This window comes from Sinocyclocheilus rhinocerous, unplaced genomic scaffold (genome assembly GCF_001515625.1).
Source record: "Sinocyclocheilus rhinocerous isolate Xijiao unplaced genomic scaffold, SAMN03320098_v1.1 scaffold6010, whole genome shotgun sequence".
Classification (NCBI taxonomy): domain Eukaryota; kingdom Metazoa; phylum Chordata; class Actinopteri; order Cypriniformes; family Cyprinidae; genus Sinocyclocheilus; species Sinocyclocheilus rhinocerous.
Window position 1 is genome coordinate 92429 of NW_015640038.1, and position 12854 is coordinate 105282.

A 12854-nucleotide genomic window follows, 5' to 3' on the forward strand; every position below is an offset into this window, starting at 1 on the left:
TGGCCCTAGCATCTCTCTCTTTGAGTTCAGTCTCTGCTCTCCTCAGGAGAGCCTCAGCTTTCTGAAGTTTTTCACTTAGTTCCTCTCTGGTGTCTTTTTCCCACTGCTCTCGGCGTGCTGTGTCTACATGGAGATCAGTCAAGGCATTCTGGAGTCTCTCTACTTCCTCCTGCAGCGCTGGGTCCTTTTTGTCCGCCATCCTGTGCTGGTGCTGAGTCTCCGACGTTAGCTGGTCCAGTTGACTTTGAGCAAGCACCAGGTTTCTCTGAGCCTCCTCAGCCTGGAGCTTCAGCACTGCTGCTTCCTGTTCCATGCGGGAGATGCTTGCTTCACCCAGCTTTGCCTGAGCGAGGAGGTTGTGGGCTAGTGACCCGATGATCTTGGTGAGATCTTTGTGGCTGTAGTCCCGTGTAGGATCGTATGACATCAGGTCACTCAGGCTGTCGTCAAGCTGTTCCCGGCTCACGTGCTGCAGGCCACTGGCGGCTTCAGACAGGATGGTACCAGTCATGGCACTCAGCCAGGACACTAGTCGATCCCAGTGGGCATCAGGGCTGGATGATCGAGACATGCTGGCTCACTGGTGAAAAGAGAGAGGGAGAGAGAGAGGGACAGCACAAAAGGCCAATGCAAGTCCTTACAGCGTTAACAGGTTGCAATTATAGTAATTATATGTTCTATGTTCGGTATGTTTGATGAGTACAAACAGTTAGCGAAGTGTAGACCAGACACCTGTTATCTCGGCCGTGAATGGCAAGGTGTGTCTGATTGTTGTGGGGGGAACTGGAAAGGATCTAACTAAATATTACTCAGCCTTCCTTGATGATTCTCAAAGGTTCAGGCTCTAGGCAAACAAAACAGAACAAAATGAAAAACAAACAAACCAACAAATCAAAACACAGAGAGAGATAGAGGAGAGAGCAGGTTTAAGCCTTTCACTGCTGTTAGGGGTTTTGACAGGGCCTACAGAGTAGAGGGCGCTGCTGGGTCATAACATCTAGTGTGTTGGCCTTGCTGGGATAGGAGGAGCAGGCTAATTACCTTAAAGATTGAGGAGAAACCTGATTTTAGGGTTTTGCTAGCTGGATGGGTTAGTATTCTATGGGCTAGGCTTAGTGATGGATTAAGGTGATCCAGTCAGGATCCCGTGACAGCTCACTGTGATCCGCCGTGGAGGCAACCGTCGCTTCACCAACTAAGCACTAGAGGGAGTGTTACCTATAGGTGAACAAAAATGGCTAGAATACAGAAATTAACTTTAAATTTGAATTCAAACACTGTTTAAACTAAATTTAAATAAGTGAGTGGTAAAGTGAGAGAGAAGAGGGGGAGAGAAACCTGATAAAAAAAAATTATAATAAAAAAAAGGAACAAAAATTATAAAATTAATAAAAGATAATAAAGTAGAAACAAAAATAATACTAAAATAAAGAAATAAAACGGCAGAAATATAAAATGTACTGTAAAGAGATTTATTCGTCTTTAGAGAACAATTTTATTATTATGAACTGCAGTTTACTTTAACAATTAACGGTGACTAAATGTTAGACAAATAGAGGCTGTTAAAATACAGTACTACAGGTGGCTTTGAACCATCCAATCAACAGAGTGAGTTTGCGTTGCGACTTGTCTCACTCTAAGCGCGCATAATATAAATACAAACAACACATGCATATACCAGATACAATTGTAACTTATTAATTATAGTCTAAATAAAGAAAATTTATTTATGTGTGTGTGTTATGTGTATTGCGAGCATGGGGGTAGTTCGCTGGCCATCAGACATCTGGTGCCAGGTACTGTGGATGGCTGTCTCTTAGGACATTGAGTCCTATTAGGTTAATTGTGTTTGAAGTCGATGGGGAGACCAGAGAGTTGATCTGCTTACCATCTTCTTGATAATGGGGGAAAGACCATTGGCAATTTAGCACCCATTTAACTGTAGAATCTGGGGCCAGGACTGTAATTTATATGCAAATGTCAAAAGGCTGAAAGGGTCTCGGAGACATAAAGCCCCCATGACCCTCAATGATCCTAAGCAGACGCTACAAATAATAATAATAATAATAATAAAAATAAAAATAAAACTGCTAAACTGTATAGCTACTAGATGTCTGCATAGCCTTTTATATAAATATATATATATACGGGCTGTAATATCTAGATGGTGAAACAAGACACAATTTTTAATAGTTTCAAATAGTTTTACTATAGTTTTTATTTGTTTTAATTTTAAAGTCATAATTAAAGCTGCAGTCCGAAAGTTTTGCCTCTTTGTCGTCATCTCTGTTTGAAAACCTGGAATTGCAGTTGTTTGCGGAATTATCTAGCTTGCGTGGGTTGTGAGTCAGCACGGCTCTAGGGCGGATGAATCTAATGTTCTGAAGAGTATGTGTGGCAGTCAGTCACCGCACCGGTGTGGATATTTACTGTACTTTGCAATCACAGATTCTAGCCTATGTCTTGGAATATGACCCAAATAAGAATTTTCACCGTATATTGTCATCTGAACAAGTAAGTAACAAGTCTGCCACGTTTGTTCTGACCAACTGAGGAAAAAACCATCTACCTACCATGTTAACAACATCAGCAATGGTGACTATGAGTATAGTGTGTATTAGCGTGTGGATTTCAATTTCTGCACAGTCTAATTTAATTGTCATACTCTTCGAATTTCATATTCGAACTGATTCGTTACTGAATATTTTTTTTAATGAAGTAATTTGTAACTTTAATGGATCACATTTTAAAAGTAGCCCTCCCAACCCTGTTAAAAGCATTGTACATATCTAAATGCTCATATCCATTGGGGGGCAGTGTTGGTTTAAGATTGCTTTTAGTCCTTTGCTCAACCATCCTCTTTCATATTCCTTGCCAATCCCATTCTCTCTCAACAGGGCTGGTGCAGTTGGACGAGGGCAGGAAGATAGTGTTTGCTCCAGGCCAGTTTATTCCCCTGACAATTGTCAAATCGGATGGAGGCTACACTTACGATACCTCCGATCTAGCTGCCATCAAAAACAGGCTATTTGATGAGAAAGCTGACATAATCATCTATGTGACTGACAGTGGCCAGGTGTGTTGCAAGGTTATTTTCGTAAACTAAAACTAAAACTAAGACGAAAACGATTGGTGAAAAAACAATTTTTGTAAACTGAAATAAAATTAAAGTCAAAATATTTGAAAAAGTAAAACGAAATGAAACTAAAAACAGTTACTGAAAAACTAACTGAAATAAAATAATAATTAACAAAAATAAATTATAGTTTTTGTAATCATTACGTTCTCACCCCTTGGCGGAAAAATATATGAGCTGTGTGACAGTTTAGGGAAATACTTGTAAATGACGCATCACGGGGTTATCTGACGGAGAGTGACGCAAAGCAGTTTAAAGCAGAGTCCTGCATGGGTCCTGTTTGGTAAATGTGAACCAGCAGTACTTAACAGAACACCCGACCCATTATCCGACAGCAGCACTAATTTATTTCTGTACCAAACCAGAACCGTTTGACAAAAAGACCGCGAGTGGCGGCCCGAACCGAACCCGCATTAATCTACAAAATTAGGCAGGCAAAATTATTTATTTTCTCATTTAACACAAGCAATAAAACCAACATTAGGCAAGTTGGTGCTTTGAAGAAAAAGAAAGAAAAAACAGACTCGCAGAGCAACATGATAATTAACAGAAAAAAAGATGAGAACGCGCCTTTCTGTAAACAATACAAAACTTGGCCTAGCATCTTGTGATCACTCTGCCAAACTTTCGAACAAATGTGCATAGGCTAAATCACATCATACTGTACACACACTTAAAATTATTCATAAATAAAGAAAATAACATATTCAAATATGACCTTTACTGTTAAATACGATTGCTGTTGTTATTGAATTTCATTAGTCCCAGTTATGATTTTTGCACGGCTGTTCACGGAAAAGTGAGCAAGAGACCACAGTTACAATATCATGATTATGGTTAAATCAGAAAAAAGACATATAACCAAATTAGGCTACATTTATTTTCATATTAAATATCTCAACACACCATTAGATATGACATATGACATTAAGCGCAACTTGTGTAGATTTATTTTGTAAAAAGGCTTGACTGCTCCCTTTGGTGTATATTTGTATAATTTTACCATCTAATCAATCTCAGCATGCGTTAATTTTGTGTCGCTAAACGTTTGCCTCACTAAGGTTAAATTATGCCTACGTCTTTCTTTGGCCTTCGCTCTGGAAGTGATCTGTTGATTCTGCTAAACTTTAATTAAAACTGAAACTGAACTATATAAAAACTAAATAAAATTGTGTTCACAAAATAAAAACTAAACTAAAACTAACAAAAATATTAATGAAACTAATAAAAACTAAACTGAATTTTATAGCAAATTTGAAAACGATATTAAAATAAAGCAAATTTAAAAATTCAAAACAATAATAACCTTGGTGTGTTGGTGAAATCTTGAACAGATCCCAGAACACAAACCTTCCCAAAGTTACCTGATATGTATGAGGACACATGCAGCAGGGGTCAAGGGCACTGAGCAAGATAGAAACACACCCCAGAATTCAAACATCTATATGTTTATAAATATTTGCAATAGATTCCTCACCTCAAATATTAATGCGGTCTAGGTCAGGAACGCGGTCTGTTAACGACTCCGTCAGCACAGTTTACAATTCTGATCAGTTTACACAAGAAGAAAGACATATTCCATTTTCCATAGCTAAAATTTAATTAAGGATTTATGATAAAGATCTTGATTCAAACTGTGCAGCATTTTTTGTTTATTCTGAGAATTATGTGTGTTGATGATCAGATAACTAAATGTTTTCAGTGTGTTTTTTTTTCTTGTTATTGTCTGTGATGTATGACAGGCAATGCACTTCCAAGTGGTCTTTGCTGCTGCTCAGCTGATAGGCTGGTATGACCCTAAGGTCATACGGGTAGAACATGCAGGTTTTGGTGTGGTGCTCGGGGAGGACAAGTAAGTGCATTAATCAGTATGGAAATCACCTTTGTCTTATTTCCACCAGGGTGACCCATAGGGATGGAACAGCTAGTAATAAAATAAAAAATAAAATAATCAACTAATTTTGATTAGTCGAGGCGAGATGCATAAATATCTCAATACAAGTGTAGCATAAACAGAAGCAAATTCATTTTGAATAAAGCATTATTTTCTGTTGATCAGATTAGATATTTAAAATCCTCTGTGCAACGCAAGTAATAGTATTTTTTTACACAAACAGTAACTGGATTACTGCAGGGTTACTGAAAAATAATTACATTCTTATGTTCAGAGGAGAGAACTTTGATTATTTATCTGCTGCTTTCAAGCTGTGAAAATATCACTATATTGTAAGAGTTATATTTTAAATCATAACACAATACTGTTCAAAGTTTTAGGGTTGGTAAGAATTATATTTGATTAAATATATTGTAAAAACAGTAATATTGTGGAATATTATTGTAATTTAACAGTGTGAAAATATTATAATTTTCTATGTTAATAAATTTTAAAATATAATTTATTCCTCTTTGGCAAAGCTGCATTTTCAGCCACCATCACTTCAGTCTTTAGTGTCACGTCATCCTTCAGAAATCATTATAATATAATTGATGCTCAGAAACATTTCTTATCAATGTTGAAAATAGTTGTGCTGTGCTGATTTTTCTGGAAATGGTTTGGATTCAAGCATCTCCGAGACTTATATCTGAAAAAAAAAAGGCTCAAATATTATCAATGTAATCAATTTACTTAAATTAGATTATCAGATAACCAAAAATGGCAACAAATACAGATATTGATTCATTTAGATAAGTTATCTTGTCAAAGTAGAATGAAATCATCACATTGAGTGCCATATCAAATAAAGGCTAGGCTAACAGAGGCTATTTCTAAAATTACATCAAATCAAAGCTTTGAAAGAACTTATCACAAATATGTGCAAATATATATATAATTAAGCATTATGTAATGAAGAATTAATTTACAGATGATGCATTTACAAACACAAAACAAAGGAAACTGAGGAATCGAGGAGAAACTGACTGCATGAGAAATGTGCTCGACTCTGAACTCACTTTGCTTTGAACTGCCACTAGGTGGCACCAAACCTATAGAAGTGACAAACTTGGAGCAGAACAGTTCTTGTGAGCATAATCAGTTTGAACCAATGGTGTAGGACGGAGCCAACATTTGATCTGATCTGCTGATCTAAAGCTATTGTTTTAATCTTGTTATAGCACTCTTATTACTAATTATCTGTTCATTCTCATTTAAATGCGCACAGACCTGTAAAATCTAACATGGTAATATAAGTGTAAAAGTGCAGTCACATTTACAGTCTTTCCTCTAGGATTTTTTCCAGCTGTGGTGGCAGGACTATTTTCCATAGACCACAGCCCCTCTCCACCCAAGAATCACGTGTACTCAAACTCAGAATTTAATATATTTTAACTTAAAAATGAGTGATGTCAATCAATTAAAAAATTAACTAATTAATCGTATATTTCTTTCTGAAATCATGATTAATCACAATTAATCCCACCTAACATTAAAGTTTTTAAATATACTTTTACGTTGCAATAATTTCACATTAAATCTCCAAATTAATGTACAAACAACATAAAGACAGTATATATATTTTACTTACAATACAATACAATACAATACTACTGAATATTTAACCATTGACTATAGCCATTCAACATTCAAGTATAATTGAGAGCTATCAATTTTAACATTTATTAGACTTTTAAAAAAATAACTTCTAATTTAAGTTAACTTAAAACAATCTTTACATATACCCATTATAATAAATGCCATATTTACCTGTGCCCTTCAGCAGAAATTGAAGTTATCAAACACTAAATTCTAAATTAAATATAGATTAATCCTTAAAGCTATAAAAGTTATTTATTTCCTCTTTTTTCTTTTTCCTTTGATTAACAGACATCACAGCAGCCGGGTTATTAGGTTGTTTTGGTTGCTATTTCTTTAAGAGCTGCCGTTGCTGAACGTGACGCGGATCTGACATGCATTGTATTTTCTATCAACTCTCTTTACCTTTTCTGACCCACTTCAGGTCTTAAAGTCTCTACTAATGAACTGACGAGTTGAATCGGGTGTGTTAGATGAGGGAGACAGTGCTGGGATGCTCCAGGACAATTCTGAAAACCATTTCAGACACATGTTCTTAAATGTGACTCATATAAAATATATTACATGCATGCACAGTTTTAAGGCAACTTTAATCGCCTTTTTGCTTACTTCATGACTTAACTGATCATGACATTGCATGCGCGTATTTTATTTCATGCTTTGATATGAAATGATACAGGCTACAGTGCACGCCGGCGCCTTTGTGCGTGCAATTGAAGAGCACACGCTACGAGTCCGCCCTCATTAGACTCTAGGCGCTGAGGTGAAGTTGGAGCACGCGTCTGAAACGCCTCCCATTTGATGCGCTCCTAAAGACGTTCTGCGTCTAAATAAATGCGCTTCTTGTCAAGAGAAAAAGTGACAGAAGCAGCAGTTGTGAGTGGGGTGGCCAACCCTAGCTCCGCCACTGCGTTAATTGCATTAAATATTTTTAATGCGTTAAACTGAAAAAAAATTATCGCCTGTGTTAATGCGCTAATTTTGACATCACTATTAAAAATACATGTAAATAGTAAGTAATAAAATAAGAACAAATAAATAAATGACAATCAATAGCACAAACAAAAACAATAAGATACAAATTTAATTAACAGTACTTTATTCAGTTTCTGTAGTAATTCTGTACCTAAATATTATAGTTAGACCTACCTGAAAAAATTAATCTATTCAACTGTAAAATAACACTGTATAGTCTTCACTGTATAAATAAACAGTAATGACAGACAGCAGCAGGTTTTATTTAGGCTGCTGTCTCTTTAAGACAAAGGTTGGCAAATGTTTTAGACCAGAGGGCCACATCAAGTTTTGCAAACCAAGTGAAGGGCCGCATACCAAATCCTTGATAAAATAACTTTTATTTATAGTGGAGGTATGCATGGAACATATATTATCTGACAGAAACATTTGTCACATTAACACATTAAACAACAATTCTTATTTAATATCTATTATTGAGTCAAATTTACAACAGACTATCTCATTTGCACTGCTATTAGTATGTACATATCAATCATCATACAATTCTGTCTGATAAAAACTGAAGGAGAACCTTAGTCTTTGTCTTTCCAAGTCAAGGTTATGAGTGTGTTAATGTGAACAATGAGCCTGGTCCCCTCTCCTTGCAAGTGTGTCAAAGTCTGGAGTGATCTTTGATGTAAAGATCCTCAGGATAGCTGACAAGTGGCTGTTTGTTAAATTTGATCTGTGGTGGGGTTTGTTGTAGCTCATGACTGAGTAGGGTTGTTCACACACATATGTGACCCTGGACCACAAAACCAGTCTTAAGTCGCTGGGGTATATTTGTAGCAATAGCCAAAAATACATTGTATGGGTCAAAATTATTGATTTTTATTTTATGCCAAAAATCATTAGGATATTAAGTAAAGATCATGTTCCATGAAGATATTTTGTAAATTTCCTACCATAAATATATCAAAACTTAATTTTTGATTAGTAATATGCATTGAAACTGTCACATTGGATGTCGATGAGTTCCAGTTGTGTGTCTGGTGGTGCTTTCTCACTGTCAAAAGATAAGGGGCATGAGACAAGTTCAAGCTCAATCTCAATTTTTGCAACGTCTGTGAAGTGATGGGAAAATTCTGCATGCAGGTCGATCAAAGTGCTGCTGTACCTCTCAATGCAAGACTGTGTTATTGGTGTGCTTAGTCCGGTCAGTGTAGGAAAATGAGCGAAATCTCGGCTGGATATCTCTCTGGAGAACAGTACAAGTTTGGCCTTGAATGCTTTCACGTTGCTGTACAGTTTGTGCACAAAAACGTCCTTTCCCTGAAGTCTCAAATTGAGATCATTCAGATGCCTCAGTGTATCGACACCGAACGCGAGGTCGGCCAGCCAGTCTGTGTCTTATAATTCGGGGAAGTCATCAGTTTTGCCAATCGTATTGAGGAACGTTGCTATCTCAACTTTTAGTTCCCAGACACGGTGAAACACATTGCCGAGACTTAGCCAGCGCACATTTGAATGGTACAAGAGGTCATGGTGCTCTGCCTCCGTTTCGTTAAGCAGCTGAATGAACTGCCGGTGGTTCAGCGCTTTAGGCCGTAAAAAGTTGACAAGCTTCACAACCACTTTGACAACATTTTCTAGCTTCAACACACTTTTACACAAGGCTTCCTGGTGTAAGATGCAGTGAAGAAATATCAGTTCTTCTGAGTTCGGGGTTTCGTCTTTTACTTTGTCATTTCTGAGAGCAAAGGAGTTGTGATTAATATATTCAGTAATTGGTACAGCTGGCCCCTGGTCGCATTTGAGACCTATTGATCTCTTCTGAACTGAGTACTCAGTTTTTCTTTGGCATTTTTTTTAGTTCGGAGAGCAGCTCCTCTGCAATTACTTCCACGCGCCTGGTAATTGTTCTCTGCGATAAGCTAATTTTCTCAAACTGACTTTTAAAACCAGGACAAAGTATGTCAGCAGTCTCCACCATACAGTCTTTCACAAATTCCCCATCTGAAAAAGGCTTGCTGTGCTTTGCAATTTTATGTGCCACTACATAACTAGCTTTCGTTACAGATTCTTGAATAGAGCCCTGTTTCGTAAATGTATTTTGCTAGGCTTTTAAGTTTGTGGCAAGTTTTAAAGCCTTGTTTGCCTTTTCTGCAGGTGATAGGTTGACAGCATAATTCGAATGCTTGCTTGAAAAATGACGACTGAGGTTGTAGTCTTTAAAAAACGCAATACTTTCTTGGCATATTAGACATACTGCCTTCTGTCCGATATTGGTGAAGAAGTATTTTGTTGTCCATTCTTCCTTGAACACACAACATTCAGAGTAAAATTTTTTTTTCGCCACACTAATTTTCACTCATTAACGTCCGAGTTACTACTGAGTGCATTCTAATTCTACTGTAGTCGCTCACTGTACCACGTGCTATACTGCCATCAAATGGCGTTCACTTGTATTGCATCAAATTAGTAATTCTGAACTAAAACCGTTACTCAAATGAAGCATTTTTAAAAACTCCCTCGCAGGCCAGATGAAAGTGTGCGGCGGGCCGTAGTTTGCCCCCCTCTGCTTTAAGACCTCATGCATGGATCTAATATACAGTACTGTTTTACATGTGCGTTTTGCTTCTCAACGGTTTACATTCACTTAATAGCACATATACCGACCATGTTTAATATAAACCGTGTTTACGTGAACACTCGCCAAGACGGGCATTTTGACATAATTTTGTATGTATTTGGCCATTTACGTGCATAAGGCGCATAACTCAATTCTGTAGTCGCGTGCTGTTTCAGAGGCAGCTTTATGTGCGCATGCTTTGGGTGTGGGCACACAGAAAACGGTCTATAAGAGAGTGTGCGAGTACTGTATTGAGTTCTCTTTCACTTTAAATTGGCATGACTCAAAAGCACATGCAAATGATACATTCCGTCATCTGTCAACGTGTTATAAGTGCGGATCCTGCAGGAATGAGTAGAATTATGAGCAATATCCGCAATCCCGCGCAAAAAATCAAGTCCTGCTCTGTGTTCTCCACTAATTACCTGACTGTAAATGATGTGATTGGCGTCACTATGATGTCACTGAGAAGCTGCAGGCATGGCAGGGATGATTTTTGGTGTGGCAGCCCAATACAGCAGAATGAATGTAGTGGAAACACTGCATTTACCTAGGTAAAGTCATCATTTCAATAGGAATCAGTGTGATCTGGATTTTCATGAAGTTCACTGCACAGATTTATCTCATGTTCAAGTTGGTCAAGCAGATTTTTAAAGCTTCTTGGTTTGAAAGTGACTTCCATGCGAGTAGTGCTTCACACATAGCTACACTATTGGGGAAAAAATAAAAAATTTTACCTGCGAAAGTTATCTTAAGATTAGCAAATTTTTTCCTCCTTGAGTAGGCTAATCAGGACATACTTCGTAACTTGTTTTTGTAAGGGTGGCAAAATGTCTTGCCTGCTCTAACCTCACAACTTTTTGAAACTATATGTTGCAGGTTCTGACCCCGGAGGAGCTGGTGAAGGCTCAGCGTGCTGTGGCTTTTGGATGCATTAAATATGCAGACCTTTCACACAACCGCATCAATGACTATGTTTTTTCTTTCGACAAGATGCTGGATGACAGGGGAAACACTGCGACCTATCTTCTCTATGCCTTTACACGCATCAGGTAAACCCTCAAGGCGATAGATATCTTCATCCACATCAAATGAGCCCTGCTGGATATTGATCTGCATCACTGATGTTAATTTTTTGTCCTGTCTATTTTATTCCAAAATATAAAAGATTTTAGTTCATAATAAGATTTTAGTTTAAACCAAAATATCAGAACCAAAAAAGAAAAGAAACAAATATACAAAAAATACATACCTCATACATTATTTCTTATTATGGACACACTTATGTAGGGCTGGTTATTGACACAAATTTCACAATTTGATTACATTATGATTCACAAACTCTGATTTGATTCAAATTCATTGATTTGATTCATTTGGATATGCATCCGGTACAGTACGCATCAGTTTTTCTTGAGGAAAAATAAATAATTCTAAACTAAAACTGTAAATTCTTCAAGGAACCCTGTCACTGCTATAATAGTAAAGATTAAAATTAACGAACTATAAAATTCAATTGCTGTTTATTTTTAAAGACCTTTTATGCCCCTTTTTACAATATGTAATATAAGGCCCCGTTTACACTAGTGCATTTTCATTTTAAAACGGCATATTAAAATGAAAACGATCCTCGTCTACACTGGCGTTTTCACTGCATTTCAGAAACGATCTACACTACACAACCGAAATGCATGTCACATGACCATTCATGCAGGTACAACCATAGATATGTATAGCTAGATTCCCTATTATTTATGGGAATAATGGGGTCGAATGGGGAATCTACCTATACATATCTATGCGTACAAAAATGAGCATGATGTTATTGTTTACACGGTCGTCAAGGCTACGCAGGGAGAATGTGAGCAGCCACGCCATAGTTTTCAAAAGTCTCCGTTTTGGTCCGTTTACACTGAAACGCAACCCTGGAGTTTTCAAACTAAAATGGGGTCTGCTGCGTTTTCAAAAGTCTCTGTTTTCGAGGGTTGAAAACGCCGGAGTAGTGTAAACGACAGGTGTAAACGTAGCAAAAGTTATGCGTTTTAAAACGAAAATGCACTAGTGTAAACGAGACCTAAGTCTCAGGTGTCCCCAGAATGTGTCTGTGAATTTTCAGCTCAAAATACCCCACAGCTCATTTGTTATATCATTTTGAAAATGCCTATTTTGAGTGGAAGCAGAAACACGCTGGTTTTGTGCATGTCTTTTTATATGCAAATGAGCTGCTGCTCCCCGCCCCCTTTTCCAGAATAGGGTTGTACCTTTACAGCCCGTCTCTGATACTCTACTCTCAAAAATGTGTTTGATTTTAATTATCATGTCTATCACACTGAAATCATGAGTTTTAAAACATTAATTTTAACTGATATATCTGATATGTGGTTTTCTGAGCGCACGCCAAAGCAAGCACACAGACCAAGTTCTCTTTCATGTCTTAAACTGTCAGATACACACAAGTTTACATTAAAAACACAAGTTACAAAAACAGTTGTTTATGTCTGTGAAGGTAAACAGCTGGGAAATAAATTGCATGTTTATATTAGTTCTGTGTGGCAGCAGTGTAATATACAGTAAATAAATCAGTAAATCCACTGCTC